The sequence below is a fragment of the Chinchilla lanigera genome, unplaced genomic scaffold (genome assembly GCF_000276665.1).
Source record: "Chinchilla lanigera isolate Chin_1 unplaced genomic scaffold, ChiLan1.0 scaffold00014, whole genome shotgun sequence".
NCBI lineage: Eukaryota > Metazoa > Chordata > Mammalia > Rodentia > Chinchillidae > Chinchilla > Chinchilla lanigera.
In genome coordinates this window covers 31,033,502-31,053,107 of record NW_004955415.1, presented here as the reverse complement: position 1 = coordinate 31,053,107, position 19,606 = coordinate 31,033,502, and positions in this window count along the sequence as shown.

The following is a 19,606-nucleotide window of genomic DNA, read 5'->3' as shown; positions in this document are numbered from 1 at the left end:
AAGGCTAAGGGTCCACATCTGGAGATGACCTTGCTGGCAGAGCCCTGAGGGGACAGTGTGTCACACATCAGGACACAGGAGCCTGTGCGTTTCTTCTACTCTCTTCCTCTTCCTTCCTTCCTTCCTCTTCCTTCCACAGGAAGCTGTGGCACCTTCCTTCCCTTGAGCCCCACCCTGATGACCTTATCTAATCCTTATCACCCCTGAAAGGCCACACCTTTACACACCATCGCGTTTCCACCCTCCTAATGCCTCACAGGGGGGATTAAACTTCCTCTGTGAGTTTTCATAGCGAAAAACCTTACTCAAAGCCAAGCATCACCCATCCATCCACCCCCCGACCCATCCAGACATTGATTAATCAGTTTCTTTATTTCACTAGTGAGTATCTGAATAACCCAAACCTGGAGTTAGGATTCCCAAAACAAGACATGGTCTTGCCCTTGAGCTACTCAGTTCCCTGGGGGAACAACGTGCAGAGAGAGGTTCACTGTGGGAAGCTGTGGCACCTTCTGTTGTGGGGGTGGTGACCAGGAAACTCCGAGCTGCCCTTGAGGAAGGATGAGGGTTTGGCAAGGGGCCTAGGGTGGGCTGGATGGGCCGTCCCTAGTGAAGCAGCGTGGGGAGGAGCATGCAGGGGTAGGAGGTGACCTCTGGGGAGACATGGCCGTGGTGAGAGGGGACACAGAGTGCAGACGACTCGTCATGCAGCCTGTGCAGGAGGCGGCGAGGGATGACGAGGAGTGGAACAATGCAAAGTGTGCTTTGAAGGATCACTTCGGGCCCTTTCAGTGAGTGGCTGGAGAAAGTGACGAATGGAGGCTGAGGGCAGACAGGATTGGCTCTATCCTATGGAGCCGCCCGCGGGCCGAGGGGTATCATGTGCAGAGTGGACTATGTGGCGGTCTGCGGTGCTCCCTTCCTAGGCTCTGTGGGATGACCAGGTGGAGCGGCCTTGCAGACAGACACACGCTGCAGCTCAGGAGGGCGGTGGGTGCAGAGAGTGCAGGGAGGGAGGCAGAGAAGGGTGGACACAGGAAGTGACTGCGAGGAAGAAGGTGGACCCGGGAGGCATGGACCTGCAGGACCAGGGAAGTGAGGGAGGTGCCCGATGGTGCTGGACAGTGACGCAGAGGCAGCGGGGCAGTGTGGTGGGTTCTTGCTCCCAGGTTGTAGTGGGCTTCCCAGGTTTACAGCCTAGGAAGCTTTGGGCAGCTAATGTGGGACTTTTGCAGTGGCATTGCTGACACCCTAGTCTCTCCCATTCTACTTCTGGGTGCTGAGCAGACTGGGGGCAGGCTGGGGAGCAGCCCAGGTGAGCAAGGGCAGAGGGTGGGCAGCACCCACTCTGCTGTTGCAGTGAGACCAGAGCAGGTGTCCAGTGGGGACAGCACACAGGTGATAAGGGCCCTGTCTGCTGAGAATGCGCAAGACCCAAACACCTGCGATCTGCCTGCTTCATGCTGTGACCAGGCCTTGGCAGTGCCGAGCAATGTCAAGGACAGAACGTCACCTCCTGAGGACAAAACTTTGGGTCTGAGTCCTAAGCTGTTGCTGTGATTACTGTTGACTTTAGTGATACACACACACACACACACACACACACACACGCACACACACACACACACGACCACATGCATAGCATAAAATGTCACTCAGGTCTGTATTTATGTCAGATGCTACATCTGTATACATATATTACATTTGTGCTTCATATCAGCAGGTGTTTATTTCTTGAGAAACAACATTTTTGGTGTGGCAGGTAATTGGAAACTCTCATTTCCAGAGGCAGCACCAACACCTGCATAGCTTCTGCTGTGTGCTTTTGCTGTTTTGTTTTTAAATAATCTGTCTGTGTCTGTCTCTCTGTCTCGCGGTCTCTGTCTCTCTCCCTGCTTTCATCTCTGCTGTCCCTCCCTGCTGTCCTCCATGGAACGCAGGCCTCAGGCATCCTAGGCAGGAGCTCTAACCACTGTGCTGCCTGGCCTCACGCGTGTGTGTTTGGGTCTCCTCACAAATGTCCAGAACCCCCTGAGCCTGCTTCACTTCCTGTCTCTGAGTTCACATCCTCAAGCGTGTCCTCTGTAACCAAATTTAACAGTTGGTTCTGAATGAAGCACAGTGATGGAGTGTTTGTAAATATGATAATGAGCTTGAGTTACTTCAGTTCTGTCATTTGGTGACCACTTGGAAAGTTTGCTTATTTTTAAAATGTTAAGCAGTGAAAGGAAGATTTTTGAGTCTGTTCATTGTGGTAGGAGCAAAGTTTAGTTTTTATATGAAGGAGCTTGCTGGCTTTGAATATCTCTGTAGGAGAAAATTTTTGCATCTATCAAAACCAATGATCATTTCAAATTTAAAGAATAAAGAAAACAGTGATTGGTACTGATTATTACATGATTTTTTTTTTTTTTTTTACTTGCCTGGCAAGTGCAAGGTTCTGAGTTCAATTCCTAGTACCAAAAAAAAAAAGAAAAAAAGAAAAAGAAATGTATCCCTTTCCTCAGGGTTTTCCGTTATGTGGGCACATAGTTCTTCATAACAGGCTCCAAAAAGCCCTTTGTATTCCTGTGGTGCTGGTTGTAATGTCTTCTTTTTATTTATTTGCTTGGATCCTATCTTAGTTACTTTCTTATTGCTGGGACAAAATGACTGACACCCACAAGTTAGAGAAGGAAAGGTTTATTGTAACTCATTTCTTGTGGAAGTTTTGGTGCATGGTCAGCTGGCTCCAGGGCAGGGCAGCATGGCAGATTGGCATCACAGAGGAGAAACAGTCCATGGCAGGGCAGGGGGGAGGCAGCAGTGGCAGGCAGCATTTTCCTTTTATCCTACCCAGGCTACAAGCCTACTCGTAGGTGCCACCTGCACCCAGGGTAGGCCTTTCTAGCATCCATAACCAGAACTATGCTAAACCAGTCAGTAGACTGACTTAGTTATCACACACCCGCAGTGCTCATTCATACACCCTAAACCCAGCCACCTCCAAAAAGCACCCTCTATGAGTGCATGATGCTTCGGGGGACCTCTTAGTACAAGCCATAACATTATCTTTCCTTTTCCTTGGTCATTCTATCTAAGGATTTCTCAATTTTGTTATCTTTTGTATTTTATCTTTTTTGTTTATAAAACAATTCATTTCATTGATCTTTTGAAGTTTTTGTGTTTTGCTTCTTCTTCTTTTTTTTTTTTTTTTTTCCTTTTCTTAGACAGGGTCTTACTATGTAGTTTGGGCTGGCTTTGAACTCATTATGTAGCCCAGGTTGGACTTGAACTCACAGTGATCCTGCTGCTTCAGTTTCAAGAGTACTGGGATTACAGGTGTGTGACACCACACCAGGCTGTTTTATTTATTTTCGCTCTGATCACTATTTCCTTTTAAAACTAATTTTCTGTTTGATTTGTTCAAATTTTTCTAGTTTCTTGAATTGTGTCATTAGGTTAGTTATATGAAATCATTCTTTTTTTTGGTGTAGGCACTGAATGCTATGAACTTCCTCTTAGTACTGCTTTTGTTGTAATTCATAGCTTTGGTATGTTAAATTCTCATCTTCATTTGTTGCAGGAAATTTTTAGCTGGGCACAGTGGCACACTTATCATCCCAATGCTCAAGGATGCTGAGGCAGGATGACTGTAATATGAACTCAGCCCGGGCAAGTTAGTGATTAATGAAACCCTGTCTCAGAAATTTTTAAGTTTCCCTTCTGATTTTTTTATTGACCCATTGGTCATTCAAGAGACTGTTGTTTAATTTCTGTGTATTTTTGCAACTTTTGAAATGCTCCATATTATTGATTTCTAGTTTTATTCTATTGTGGTCGGAGAAGACAACACATGCTATGGTTTTCATATTCAAACATTGCCTAGGCTTCCTTTGTGACCTAACGTATGGTCTGTCTGGAGAAGAATTTTATTTTGCAGTTGTTTTATAAAAAAAGGCTCCAGTGCAGTCCAGGCTCTGAGTAGCTTTGGAGATGGGGTCCTCTGCATGGAGGGCCAGCAGGGGTGGGCGTGAGCCCTTTAACCGCTTGCCCAGACTTAGCAGAGCAGACAGGGAAAGCCAGGGCACTGAGTGCTGTGCACACCCTCCATGATTCAGGTACTGAGGTAAGAGAGTAGGTGTGGCCAGACAGCTGGACAAGCGCATGTGACTTGTCAATCTTAGAGACCTGGGACACATTCACAGCCCGGCACTTGGGACCTGTCGGGAAATGCAATCCGTAGTTCCCCTGGCATGAGATCAAGCAGGTTTGTATAGGATGACCAGATCAGAATGGAGGATACAAAAGACAGCCGCCTTTAGCCTCAAGGCCACTGTGAGTTCTCTCAGCCTACAGCTCGTGCTGCTTTTCCTCCTTTAACTGGCCCGAACTCACTCTGCAGAGCTTATTTCTTTGCCTGCCTTTAATAAATGTAAAACCTCACTACCTTCCGTGTGTGCCTTGACTAACTTTTTGTTTGGGATAAGAAGGGATAAGAGGGGAGGCTCCAGGACTGGGCCAGATGGCCTCTGCCATTGTAGGAGAGGGGAGTCCATTTTTCAGAGTCTCTTCTGCTTGAATTGAGGACAGGAAACTGGGGAGGGGAGTGGGTTTGGACACTCTTGCGCCCAGTGTCCCTCTTGTCCACGCTTGAAGCAGGGCCCTGGAGGTTGCTTGTTGGAGAGCTTGTTGGACTATTTGGGGGTCTGAGGTTGGAAGGCTGCCATCAGGAGTTGGTATTTTTGTTTGGTGTGGGCAAGTTTTTTTTTCCTTTTTGGTCTCCTCACGGCTGTTAAATAACTCGAAGGCCAGTTTTAAGAGGTCATGGCAGGGGGCGGTATTTGGACCCTCCTCAAGACGCTTTAGCTTTTTTCTAATGTCTGGGGCAGATTGAGAGATGAAGGAGATATTGAGAACTAGTTGTCCCTCGTCCGAGTTGGGGTTTAGAGGGGTATTATTAGTTGGGAAATGTCGGGGAGAGACCAGGGCTGATGGACATAAACAAGTCCCTCAGCTCCCGCAACTTGGCAGAGGGGAAAGAGACCAGAAGGCGGGAGGGCCTGTCAGGGCACGGCAGTGGGGCCTTGGATTGCGTGTGGGAAGGAGGGGAAGAGAGAGAGCTGGAGCACTCTGGGGAAGGGACGGGTAGAGGGGCCGAGGCAAGGGCAATGCGGCTCTGAGGATGTTGGTGGTGTAGCGGAAGTGGGGTGACGGTAAGGGGGGGGTGGATCATGTGGGGCATCTTGTGGTGGAGCGGTGGGATGGTGGGGTGGAGGGTTGTCTAAAGGCTTAGGAAAAGATGAGTTCGAAATAGGATCGTCAGGCAATCTGCGGCGTGAGGTAGGGGTTTTAGCTAAGAGGATTTGTTGAGGAGAACAAGAGATATATAGTTGGGGTCGATCATGAAGGGCAAAGTTTGGACATAGAGAAGTTTGGACCATTTGTCGTTGTGGTGACAGAAGTTACTGAGATCTCCGAGGATGTTAAAGTCTAGAGTGCCCTCAGGTGGCCAGATGGAGTCATTATCAAGTTTATATTGGGGTCAAGCCGTTTGGCAGAGAAAGATGAGTTGTTTGACTTTGAGATCAGAGAGTCCCAGGGGTCCGCAGAGAACAGAATGGAGACAATGGAGGACAGAGGAGTAGCAGGAAGGGCGGGAGGAGGAGGCTCCCATGGTGTGGAGAAAAAGGGAGAGGGAGATAGATAAAAGGAGACGGCAGGCAATCATGGTTGACCACGAGAAGTCCCAAATGGACCAAGAGACCCAGGCCACCCTGAGTGGACATCTCGGGTCAGGGAGGGGGTCAGGGAATGAGAGAGGACAATTTGGCCTGTTGACAGGGCTTTGGAGCGAGACTGAAGGGAGCGAGAGGCTTGAAGCCCAGAAAATGGGCGAGCTGTCTCAGGGCGAGGGTCAACTGGATTGTGCATGAAAGAGAAAGAGAAAATTAGTCGAGTTTGGGAGCAATGAGGAGATCGGAGAGAGAAAGAGGGAAGAGGATGGAGCAGAAGAAGAAGGAGAGTAAGACCAATTGTTTGTGAGTGAACTCAAGGAAGGTTTCCTGGAGGAGATTATTCTGGAGCCAGTTGGAGAGTTGAGAGGGGTTGGAGAAGGGAGGGGGCCTCTCGTTGAGAACAGTGTCGAAGGAGAGAGCGGCATAGACAAGAATAGTATTATGAAGGAGGGGATCTAAAGAGGACTAGAAGAAGGAAATGTAGGGAGAGCGAGCGGGGGGGGGGGAGGTGACAGGGAAGGTGGGAGGGAAAGGGTGGAAGGACCCTGGAGGGGCGGCGGGTAGGAGGGCTCAGGTACAAAGAGTGGAGACGCAGGAGGGGACGAAAGCAGAGATGGGGAAGCAGCAGAGCGTGGAAGGAAAAAAAGGCTGGCAGGGGAGAAGGGAATCAGAGGAGACTTACGGAGCAGGTGATGTGTGGATGTGGAAGTCAGCAACGGGAGAGGAACGAAACTTGTGGTCTGCTCAGAGGTGGTTGGACGTGGGCCTGGCGGGACCTAGGGAGGGTCCCCAGTCGGGAGGGACTGTCAGGTTCGGCACCAAATGATTGGACCGCCGAATCCATACAGAATCGAACCAGACTGTCTGACACGAGAGGAGTCTTTATTAGGCAGGAGAGCCACGCGGTGGGCTGTCTAGCAGATGGAGACAGCCCTGAGCTGTGCAAAGCATGGGCCTTATAAGGGCTTTTTTGGGGAGGATGTCTGTGGGCCAGAACAGTCAGGGGAGGGGTTTTGTGGTTAGGGTAGTTGGCCCTGAAGGAACATCTGGTCCCTGCCAGGCAGAGTATGGGGTGGGGTGACCTTGTGTGGCTGAGCCATTTTGGTGATAAGGGAAGTGCAAGCGCAATCAACTCCCCTTCCGAGGGGCAGGGCAGGGTCTCGGGTGACTTCACACTCTGTATCTGACTCACTGTCCTTGAGACTTTGAAGCAAAGCTCAGGAATGCATCACTAAGCTGGTCATCTCTAGCTTCCACCAGTCCTGTAGTTGTGAGTGCTAAAGATAACGCCTGACTCTTGCAGGGAAGTTCTCCCCACACTGCCATAGTCACCAGTCACCAGACAGTCTGCAGAGTCCCCAGAGGAGAGTGGGTTTTGACGCCTGTCCTGAGAGGCAGGGGCAGAGCTTACCAGGCAGAGTTAGAATGAGGAACATGTGGGTCAGGCTGGAGGTGTTCTTGGGGATGGGTGACATGAGCTGTTTTGCCTAAAAACTTCTTTTGAGCCCTCTGAATTTGTTTTTTGTTGTTGTTGTTGTTTTTTGTTTTCTTTTCTGGTACCAGGAATCAAACTCATGACCTTGCACTTGCCAGGCAGGCACTGTGCCACTGAGCTAAATCCCCAGTCTCCGAGCCCTCTGAATTTGTTTCCTTACCGTTAGGCCAGGTTTCTCCCCAGTACTGGGCCTGGCCACTTAGATCCATATGACCAGCTCCATTTACTCCCTGCTGACCAAACTGAACAAAGCCATTAATTTTGGTGAGAAGCAAAAAGGTTTATCTGAAATGAGCTTGGCAGAGATGCAGAGGCCACCTGTGCCCCAAGTCACCCTGCTGTGTCTGGATGGGTGAGGGTCCTTTACCAAGGACGAGGTCAGGGTACCAGGAGACAGGAGGCACCATCACTCATTCCCTCCTTTCCTGTGGAGACAAACCCTGTGAGCTCCTGAGCCTGCTGCCTGCATATTCTGTCCACTAGTGGACCTGAGGGGAGGAGGGGTGGTGGCTTGTGCCCTGGGCCTGAGGAAGTGTGGAGAAGCTACTTGTCTCTAAAAAACATTGAGTTTCATTTTGCCATGCTGGTTCCATTACCTGATGTATTGGTTATTTTTCTCTCATTGCTGATATAAAATACTCAATACCCAAAATTCAGGAAGGAAAGTTTTATTTAGCTTACAGTTTGTGGAGGTTTCAGTCCATACTTGGCTGGCTCTGAGGCAGAGTGGCACATGGCAGAGGGCAACAGTTCATGGCAGGGGGAAAAGATAGCAAAGCAACAAGAGCAAAGGGGGAAGCAACAAGCTTCTTTTCCTCCCTTGTATTGTGAGCAGGCTGCTCCCACCCCAGGGGCGAAGCACTCACATAACCTCCATGCCCTCCTCTTGCACAGGCTCAGGATGATACAAAGTGAGGACCCTGCCCCTGCTTTGTCACTCATTTAACCTTCTAAACTTCTCAAATTGACACAATGAACAACATCCTAGAGCAGGAAGGGCATGTCCTTTCCATCCCAGGATGTAGAACAGCTGAGTTACTTAGTTAAGCTTCTAGATTCCTCAAATAGACACAATGTGTCCGCTATAACACCTGGTTAACTAGGGTAACTTATGGGCTTATGAAGAGATTTGGGAGTGAAGGGAGCACAGACACGGACAGTGTTGGAGAGGGCTTGCAAGGGAATAGATTTAATACAGGACACATAATTTATGGTATTATTTCATAATATTCACCCAAAAAGTCAAATACAGAAGAGTGCAGGAGATCTGTGCCCACACTAGAGACCCAAAGATTCCAGCTGAGGGCCTGGATCCCATGGAAGTGTCCTGTATGAGTCCAGCTGGAGGCCCAGAGCCTGTAGCAATGTCTCATGCAAGTCTATCAAAAATCTGCACTGGAAAGGCCCAAAGCTCAGTGGTGGAAGCTAGAAAGTCTGTGCCAGCGGGGTGAAGAGTCTGTGCCAGTAGGCTGAGGGATCTGCACTGGAGCCAGGAAATGATGCTCAAAATAAGGACCAGAGCCCCCCTGAAGAGAACCACAGCCGTCCTCAGCAACAGCGAGCACCCAAGCTCCTCCGACAATGAGAACTGCTGAATTCATATCAGGAAAGCCAGCGAGACAAGCTTCTCCAGGAGAATCAACAGCACACCAACCTCCCCTCCGGTTCTGCTTTTATGCTGCTGTCAACAATCCTTAGGTGGGCCTTCCACACCCAGCACCACGCTGAGTCAGTTCAGCTGGGGGTTCCAAGCTGACCATTAGTTAATCCACCATAGTGAGAATCTCATTGATTTGTGGCCTCCATTGCCCCAGGCGTTCCACTCAGGGTGACAGGATCCATGCTCCAGGGCCACGACCACTCTCACTGGCTCAAAACCAACTATTTTCTTCCTCTCAGGCAGAGTTGTAATTTTACATTGACACAGGGAATATTTTTAAGTCAAAAAAGCTGTAGCCCGGCATGATAGTAACATCGCGCTCCTTGCGCCGTGGATGGAGACTGACAGCTTCCCTTGGAGTTGGCTGAGCAGCAGCACACCTAGATCCTGTGCCAGTTCGTGGGCTCCACCTCACCAAGACGCGTGGTTTCCCGGGGAGTCAGGATAGGAGCAGCTGGAGCTTTTATTCTGTTCCCATCTTCACCATTCAGGTCTGTAACTCTCCACACTTCTCGCCGTATGTAGGGCACAGGAAGGCTGAGAAGGAAAGGAGGCTGCAGAGAGCACAGGCAGAGTCGGTACAAATGCGAGAGATGTGCAGTGATCACAAACCTGTCACCTGTCCCAACCATGCTGCCAGGGTCTGGCTTTGAAGTGGGAAGGGCCCTGGCCAGGGACAACCACACTGGGCAGAAGCCCAGGGACAGCTGAGGGCTCATCACAGGGACAAGGACACCAGGTGCTCTGTCCAAGGTGCCCAGGTGGTGACTGAACATTGCAGGTTTCTCCTTTAACATCTCAGACCAGGTGGTTGCATCTTCCCGGGTCTGGTGTGTTTGATAAGTTCTGCCTGGAGTCTCTGATGTGGCCTGGTAAGTTCGCCTACCCTGGGCCCCTGATTTAATTCAATACATTCACAGGTGCTGATTTTTATTGGCACAATTATTTCATTTATCAGACTGTGCCTGATGGAGGTGTCTGGAGAGGACGGTGTTGACTCATACAAAACCACAGTCATTCTTCATGAGCTTTTGAGCTCAAGTGGAACAACCCAGGGTGAGCGAGCTGCAGGCAGAAAGTTGCTGCTCTGTACATTATTTTTATAAAAGGAAGTCATCTGTGTGTGCAGACAGAGGTGATGGACAGAAGCCAGATTGGTCGAAGGTGGGGTGCAAGTGTAATAGAAGCTACAGAGGATGCTTCTCATCTGCACTAGTGATGCTTGTGTTTTATTGACATTGGACAGCAACTGTGTTAACTTGAAGAAAAGTCACCTGTAAGGGAAAGCAGGGGTCTGGTAGTGGGAAGGGTGTTGTTTCTGAGGTGCAGGAGGATGGCCCCAGCAGAATATTGGGCTGAGAGGATTCTCCCGGCTCAAGCCAACACTCGGGATTGAGGGACACTCTCATTTCCATAGCTGACCATGGAACACAACCGCCACCCCTTCCCTTATTCAAGTATGTGTTCCTAGGTGCTGACCTAGGAGCTGGGGGCAGAGCGGTAAACAAGGCAAAGTTGCCATCTCTGTCTGTCCCTCTCCTTGGTCAGGAGCTACACGAGATAGTTGCTAATCCAGGGCTGCAGACGAGGTCCTGTCTTTCCTCCTCGGTTATTTACCTCTCTGTGTCCCAGCCGGCACCCCAAGGCCTCATGGGCGAGCCACAGCCGTGATGTGACAGCCACTCCTGGAATCACTTTAAATTAGAGGAAAGGTTGTTTTTCCTCAGAAGCACTGAGTGTGTTGTGAATCTGGGAAGAATGTGGGCAAAGATTCTGCAGAAGAGCAACCTTGGTCACGGGAAACAACAGAAGGAAAGCCTGTGATGTGGGTGTGTCTTTGATGTCTTCTCAGGGACAGGACACCTGGAGAGAGGCAGCCTCAGTGCCTAGCATGCCATAATTGGCACCAGGTGTCGTGGGTGCCTGATGGGGCTGCAGGCCTTGGACACTGTGCAGAGCATGGCTATGTTGCATGGCACGGCCGCAGGGCCACCAGGCAGCTGTGAGTTACAGTGCTGCCCTCCTGGGGCACAAGAGGGGCCAGGGCAAAGGCTGAGGATGGAGGAGGTGGGAAACTCAATGCTCAGAAACTCAGCTGTCTTCTCTTTACCAGGGTTTGGTTTCTGACCATGAAAAATCCTCTGCCTGGCCCCTGCCCTCTGCCCCACCACCCTGGTGGCTTCCAGGCTCTGGAGAAGCTGAAGCAGCCCCTCCCCAGCCTGCCCTTCATCCTTCTGTGGGGGAGGCACATGGACCACTCTGCCCTGGGAAGGAGCTGGAGCTCCCTTCCTCTCCAGCTTGGCCTGAAGGGAGCCCCGTCCTGCCCTGGCTGAGCTCCTACTTGTCCCCTTTCCTGGCGCAGGGCCCATGGCCTCACCTATCGCTTCTGCACCTGGCCCTCCCTAGGCCCTGTGAGCCACAGTGGGGACAGGATGAAGATGCCCAGTTGCTCACAGAGCCTTGGGAGGTGATCAGGTCCTTCTGTCCCTAACACATGGGGAGCCCTGGCTTCTCCTCCACAACGCCGCTCACCTGCGCCCACCCCACGGGTCAGAGAAGGGCACTTGCTCCTCCTGTGGTGCAGGAGTCTGTCATCTGCAACTGTGGCCTGATGACAGCAGAGAGCTGTCTGCAGCGTCAGCTTCTCTTCTGAGGCCTCAGGCTACCCATACTGTCTCAGCTCCTGGCAGGCTGCTGCATGATGTGGGAGCCCTTGGCCGGAGCGGTGCCATGCAGGACAGAGCCCTAGGACCAGGTGTGGCCAGCAGGCCTGTGCCTCTGCCCCAGGGGCTTCCCCCCCACCAGTACTATTAAATTATAATGGAAAAGGGAAAAGTATGTGTATTTACAGTATATTCTTTGATGTTTGATATACCTGTGTCTGCAGAGAAAACCAAGATAATTAACATATTTATCACCTTGCATATTTATTTTGGGGCAGTGAAAAGATTTATGATCTACTTTGTTAGCGATTTTCCTGCATACAGCATATTAACTATAGTCACCCTACTGTACAGATCTCTACAATGTATTCCTTCTGCCTAACTCTATATGCTTTAACCAATTCCTCTCCATTTCTCTGCCACCCCTCCCCAGCCCCGTGTAGCCTCTACCTACTCCTGACTATGATTTCGGAGTTTTTAGTTCCACGTGTATTGTGGTTTGGACCATAATTGTCTCCGAAGGCTGGAGCTCATGGGAGAGGCTTTGGAAGGTGACAGAGTCAAGGAGGTACTGTCCTCATCCATGGATTCATCCACTGCTGATTCCTAGCTGAATGTGCAGTCAGGGGATGCACCCTGACTGGAGGAGGCAGCTTTCTGGGGGCTGCCTTTGAAGGCCATATCTTTACTCTGCTCCTGGCAGCCATGCGGTGAGCAGCTTTACTCTGCTACGCCATTACACCATGTTTCTGCCTTGGAGCTAGTGACCATGTACTGAATCCTCTGAAACCATAAGCCAGTAATAGGTGTCTATCACACACAATACAGAAGTAAGAGCACTCAGTCTTCTGTTCCTGGTTTATTCTATATGGTGTAACACTCTCCAGGCCCATCTGTGATATTGCAATGACAGGATGGCCACCTCTGGCTGATAGTCTTGTCTGTGTATCTGTGACACACTTCCTTTATCCATTTCCTTGTGGGTGGGTGAGTACATGGCTATTGTGAATAACATGGCCCTGACCATGGGGGTGTCCTCCTGTCACATGCAGTTCAAGGAGTTGGGAGCAGTTGTGCCCACCTCCTTCAGAGGCACTGGAATCCCATGTGGCATGGGCAGTGTCTACTTTCCCTGGTCTCTGAGGGCCTGAGGTCTCCACTGCCTGCCAGTGCCATCCTTGTGGCCCCAGGAGAGAGCTGAGGCCCAGGCCCGGGTGGCAGTGCAGATCCTACATCTTGACACAGAGAGACCAGGTTGGCCTGTGACTCTGGCCCAGGGCCCTGGATGCTGAATGGGACAAGGTAGAAGGAGGGAACACGGGGCAGGACACAGTGAGCAGGAGAGGACAGGCCATGAGTGGCAGATAGGAAGCGATGATGCCACCTGTTGGCTTCTGGGGCACAGCAAGCTCGCTCTGCACTGGTTTGGCCTCCCTCAAGTGTGGTCCCTCCTGATAATTAGAATTTCATTTCAAGGCAATCCATGTGAGTTTCCCATCGGTGGGAAGTGCAGTCATTTAGCTGGAAAGTTTAGGCCTCCAAGCAAAACCTCAGCAAATGAACTCTAAGACTTGGCTAATTAGGAATTAGGAGCTCTGCCAGGAGGGCTCGGGAGTGCTTATATCCCAGGAGGAGCAGGGTGGGAGGCAGGGGCAGCCGAGCAGGGCTGCCTATTGCTGCCCTGTGTGCTTTCCTGCCTCAGCACTGCTGCTGTCTCTGCTCTGTGCACTGGATCCACCCCAGGACCAAAGTTCCAGCAGCCTGAGGGCTGGGGTGGTCTGCTGTCCCTACAGCAGAGTTCAAGGGTGTGTTACTGAAACACAGGGTCCATGGAAAGAGGAGCAGGACAGGGTGGGGCTTCTCCCCATGCTCTCTGTCCCTGGGCCTTCTCCAATTTGTCTTTGCTGGGCTGGGCAGAGGCAACCTTAGCAGGGGCTGCAGGTGGGCAGGAGGCACCCCCTTGAGGCAGCCTGGAACACAAGTGGTTGCTCTGGGCTGCAGGGCCCAAACACCAAGCTTTTGGGCAGTTCTCGGCATGTCTTCCAGAAGCACCAGGCCCTCTCCTTCATCTGTACTCCTTGACGCACAGTCTGTCGTCTGCAGAGCTGCTGGCAGCAAGGCCAGCACTGCAGCCTCTCCAGGCTGTCCTGCGTTTCTGACATCCCCGATCTGGGCTCAGCCAGCCATGTGGAACCTGGGGCAATGCCAGGAGGCTGGGTCCTCCTCTCCCCTCAGAGCCCAGTGTCATTCAGGACCTGGCTGGTGGGGCTGCAGGGGAGGAGCTGTTGGTGAGCCAGCTCAGATCTCCTGGCTGTGGAGCCTGGACCCCTGGGGCCCCCAGTGACCACCCGGACAAAGCATAGAATCAAGAGATACAGTGTAGACATCCTGTTTTAAGCCCCTCTCCGTGGGGAGGGGATCACATAGCCTTGGGGCCCCACTTCAGTGTGTGCAGCCACTCAGGTGACTGCACCAGGTCAGGTGGCCCCTCTGTGGCCTCTGCAGGAGCAGGCTGGTGGTGGCTCCCACTGGTCAGGTGCTGTGGTGCCACTGTCCTCCACTGCCCACTGTCTCTGATCTCTAGGTCCTTTCCTTATTAAAGGCAGTGCTGTCTCTCTCTGTGGGAGTCCTGGGTACACCTCGAGGCATGCTGGGTCAAGCTCCAGCTTCCCTGGGATGCAGAAGGAAAGGCCAGATGTAGGTAGCGGTGGACACTGGCCTGTGTGAGGCCCCGGTCCCAGCCCAGCAGCAGATGTGCACACATGGCCAGCAGTGCTTGGAAGCCCCGCCCTCTCAGCCCAGCCCCACCAGCTCTCCCTCTGGGATGCTCCAGCAGGGAGAGGTATACAGTGATTTCTGGCTGTTGAATTTGTGTTCCCTAAGGACTGCTGAGCAAACGTCTTTCCAATGCTTATTTGCCATCTGTTTCTCTCTTTGCTGAGGTGTCAGTTCAGGTCTTTTGTTCAGCTTTTAATTGGGCTATTCATTTTCTTGTTGAGTTTTAAGATTTCTTTGTACATTTTGCCTAACGGTCCTTTATCACCCAAGTGCTTTGCAAATATTTTCTCCTGTCCGTGGCTTGTCTTCTCATTTTTGACAATGCCTTTCAGACAGCAGGAGTTTTAGATTTTATGAAGTCCAGTTTACCACCTTTTTCTCTCTTGTGTTGTATCTTGGGTGTATCTAAGAACTATCATCAAGTGTCTTAGTTTTTCTCCTTTGCTAACTCCTAGTTTAATAGTTTTGCATTTTTATTTAGATTTGTGGTTCATTGGGGTTTGTCTTTGTGAAGGGTATAAGTTCTATCTAGATGCATGTTTTTGTGTGTGTGTTGACATCCAATGGCCTCAGTGTAACTTGTTGGAAGGTCTGTGTCTGCTACTTTGTGTTTTCTTTGCTCCTCTGTGAAAGACCAGCTGGCTGCATTTGCAGGGGCTTTTCCTGTCTTCCCTCAGGCTTGCCTTTGTGTCCTGCCTGCAGCACACTGGACTGATCTGTCTTGACCTGGGCAGTGCCGATCCTCTCTGTAAAGTTTCCTGCCATGGCCCAGAGAGTGCACATCTTGGGGAATGTCCATGGGAGCTGGGCAGATGGTGTGTTTTGCTGCTGTTGGATAAAGTAGTTGATAGACACTGATGATATCCTATTGACTGAGGGTGCTGTTGGTTCAACTGCGTCCTTACTGATTTTCTGCTTGCTGGGTTGTTCATCACTGATTATTCTCCACCACAGCAGGATGACTCTGTCTCTTCCTGCAGTTCTGTCCGTTCACCTCACCTGTATTTTGATTCCCTGTAGTCACGCACATGCACGGTAAGGTTTGCAGCATCTTCTGAAGAACTGGCCTCTTCATTCTTGTACAGTGCACCTTTGCATCTCAGATAACTCTCCTTTCTGTGGGTCTGCTATCTGAAGTTGGTAAAGCTATCCCCGTATTCTTTGATTAGTGTTAGCACAGTGTATTTTTCTGTTCACTTTCACTCTGCATGTGTATATCTATTTAAGGTGGGTTTCTTGTGGGCAGTGTGTGGGATCCTGTTTTTTGTTGCACTCCGACATTCTCTGTCTTAGTTGGTAGATGTAAGGCGCTGGCATTTATAGGGGTTACTGATATAATTCTGTGGTGGGCTCCTGTCTTCTAGCCCTTGTCTTTCTTATTTCTTTTTTTTTTTTTTTTCTTTTTTTTTTGCACCAGGACTCAAACTCAGGACTTTGCCCTTGCACCACTGTGCTATATCCCCGGCTGCCCTTCTTATTTCTGTTTGATTTCACTTTCTCTCCTTTCTTAGCATGTCAATTATAGTCTTTTTAGTGGTTGTCCTAAAGTTTGCAATATACATTTACAATGAATCCAAGTCCACTTTCAGATAACACACTGCACCACTGACAGGTTGTCTAAGGACCTCACAATTACTAAGTGATTCTAACTTTTCAGACTTGCACCTTTATGAACTGCCTGTCCCTTGCGGGCATCTGTGGTTGCCAATCCCTGTGGGATCTTACGGAGGAGACTGTTCAGAGCATGGTGTCAGTGCTGAGGTCTCACAGAGGCACTTGATTTTAAATGAAAATGCCTGTTCACTCCAAGGGAATGACTGAATTCTAGTCAAGGGAATGACTCTTCATTGACTGAATTCTAGGGGTTGTAGCTAGGGTAGTTTCTGAGCTGGGCTTCCTTCCTGGCCAGAATTTCCCTCCTGTACATATTCAGCCCAATTTCCAGAAGGTGCAACCTGCTGAGGTCGGGTTCCTGTTTTTTCTCCCCTCTTTTAGGGGGCTTTTCTCTCAAGGAGAGGGACTCACAGACAATGAGGGCATGCTCTGTCTGAATTACTCAGAAGGAAGCCGATTTTTTTTCTGTCTTTGAGTAGCTTGTGGACTTCTGCATGTCTGGGCTGCTAATGAGAACAGGACTGAATTCTGGTGGTTCAACTCTTTCTAGATGTAGCACTTGAATTCCATCCAGTTTCCAGCCTCAGCCTTGGGTCCAGATGCCTCCTGACAACCTAGAGGGATTAAAACGGACAAGCCAACCAATAAACCAACCAGCCAACCAACTGACTGACTGACCAGGTAACCAATCCACCAGCCAGTTGACTGACAGACCAACCAACCAGCCAGCCAATCAACCCTCCAGCCAGCCAGCCAGCCAGCCAACCGACCAACTGACTGACCAGGTAACTGACTGACCAGCCAACTGACCGGCTAACCAGCAGTTAACCAGCCAACCAACCAGCCAGTTGGCTGACTGAAAGAACAACCAACAAACCAACCAACTAACCAACCAACCAATGAACCAACCAAACAAACAACCATCACTACGGTTCCCAGCATCCAACTTTCAGAGATCCAGCATGTCTGAGGAACACCTAGGAATCTGTTTTTTTTAAATAAAAAACATCCAGGAAATTAAATACATTTCCTTAGAAGCATTTCCTGGATCCCTGAGGACCCACCTTCACTGATCCAGCAAGGGGCTCTTTAAACCTGGCCCAGCCCTCTCCATGCAGGGCCGGCCACCAGAGTCTCAGGAAGTAGCTTTGTTTCGAATATAGCCACAGCCTCATAGCATTTGACAGCTGACAGCTCAGAGCATCAGGCATCTACGCAGGGTGAGGGCTTACTCTCCGCTGATGCAAGCCAAGAACCAAACGAGATCACCAGTGCCTCTAACTGACATGTTTTACCTCTTTCCTCTCTTTTGTGGGGCTGGGATGGAACCCAGGGCTTCACGCCTGCTGGGCAAGTGCTCTACCACTGAGCTACACTCACTCTTGCTTTACTTCTGCCAATCCATAGATACTCCTTCTCGGTGCCTTTTCTTGTTGGAAGAACTGGGCCAATGGTCCCTTAGAGCAGGAGTCACCTGGAGATTTTATTAAAATGCAGCTTTGGGTTTCACAAGTTGGAGGGGCCTGGTCTTCAGTGTTTCTAACCTATTCTGGGTGACAGATTCCAGGCAGGCAGGGTTGGTAGCACAGCCAGGGAGGCTGAGGCAAAGTTTGAGGCTGACCTGGGCAACTTAGCAAGACTCTATCTTAAAATAAGAAATAAATAAAAAAGTGCTGAGTAACTGTTCCAGCTGGAGCACTTTCCTAGCCTGCATGCGCCCTGGTTCTGATCCCTATACTGCAAATAGAGAGCGGAACAAAGGAGAGTTCTGTGCTGACTCCACCTCACCCATCAGGGGGTTGGTCAGACCCGCTGGGTCCCAGTGAGGGTCACCACTAGTGGGCAGGCAGGCGCCATGTGCTCCCTGTCACATCCGGTCTTTGGAGTTCTGTGGAGCTCATGGGCACTGCTCTCGAGTCCTCCCCGCCTACACTGTAGCCTCATCCTCACCCCCATGGTTGCTCTGGCTGAGGCAGATTGGAGCCTCGAGGACCGGCAGGGGCTCTGGACAGTGTGCAGTGGGCTGGGGCGGAGCCGCCTCTGGTTCTCGAGTTCCTCCTCTTTGGGGCTTGTTCTCATCTGTGGGTAGAGGTGACAGTTTTACTCCAGAGTCCCCGTGAAGACAGCTGGCCATGAATGGCACCTCCAGAATGCAGGCCCCAATTGCTGAGCCCAGCTGCTGGCGGGATCCCTTTCTCTTCCTGGGAGAAGACTTTGTATGATTGTCCTCCTTCTGCCCATCCCAAGAGCAGTCTCCCTCAGCCTGCAGAGAGGGCAGGGTGTTGGAGGCCCTCGTGGCCCCAGGCAGGCTGTGACTGTGGCCTTTTCCAGTGCAGGGTGGGGAAGCGGGGCACCTGTCCACGGTGGTCCGGCAGGGAGGGCACAGGCCTGTGCTCCTGGGGCTGCAACCTGGGACTTGGGGTTTGGGCCTTGAGTGTCCTGTTCCGAGCCCTGGAGCCCATGTTCTCTTCTGGGCTACTTCCTCAGGCCTCATCCTCCTTTGGGGCTTGGAGCCCAGCCCACTCTGCACCTAGAGTGGTTTCCCACTCTGCCACCGGTGGTCATCCCCACACACCCCGAGCCGCCACAGGGGCACCCAGTAGGACAGCTGATCTCACACCACCACCATGGTGTGGATTTCCACTCAAAGAGCTCCCTCCTCCCTGCAAGCAAACCCATTTCTCTAGGAGCCATGGCTGATGGGAGCCAAGGAAAGGGACACACTGTGTTCCAGATGACGAGGGCATTGCGATGTTAAAGGAGAGATCCAGGCAGAGGAGGGTTGAGGAGCCCAGTGGTCACTGCTCATGGTGCCGGTGGTGCTTGTACTGAGACAGACAGGCGTATACGGGGAGGGGAGCTCAGGGACAAGAGAACAACAACGCAGGGTCATCACCGTGTGCTACAATCACTTTCTCACGCAAGACAGCTTGTTAAAGTATTATGAAAAAAAATTCTGTTTTAAACAACAATAAGGTGAAATCATAACAAGATACAAAATTAAAAATGTGATTGAATCTTTCTATGGTGTACACATAGATCAAAACACCATATGGCCCCCCCAAATATACACGATGATTATCTTTTAAATAAAATGAATTTTAAAATAAAAACAAATGTGCAAGACCTATACAAAGAAAGCTTGAAGATTCTGCAAGGGATGAAATAAAAATCCAATCAAACAGAAGTGAGAGCTCACCACCGGCTGGAAGAGCGAACCCAGCAAAAGTGGCTGTGGGTGCTACGTGCGTAATCCACGGTGTCTGGATAAACTGATTTCAACAGCAGCAGCATTGCCCAGGAAACTGACACAGAGAAAGGGACACAAACATTCAGAGAAAGAAGAAGGAGAGGAAGAGGGAGTAGGCTGACAACATATGAAGTTCAATAATAACATCATGTTGATCCCAGGGGTTCCTGTGGGGTGTACACAAATAAATACCCAGATCTAGTCTGTGTGGCCTGGTGCTTCAAGCCAGAAGGTCAAAGAGGAATTTTCAAATAAATGGTTTGGAGATGATCTAGAAAGAAAGGCTGAACCCTGACACCTTACTCGTGACGTCAAGATAAACTACAGATCCAGCTGAGCGTTGCATCCACAGAAAGAACCAAACCAGTCCCAAGAACTGCGGTCAACTTATTTCCATTGTGAGTGGGAAATGCCTTCCTTGGATATAGA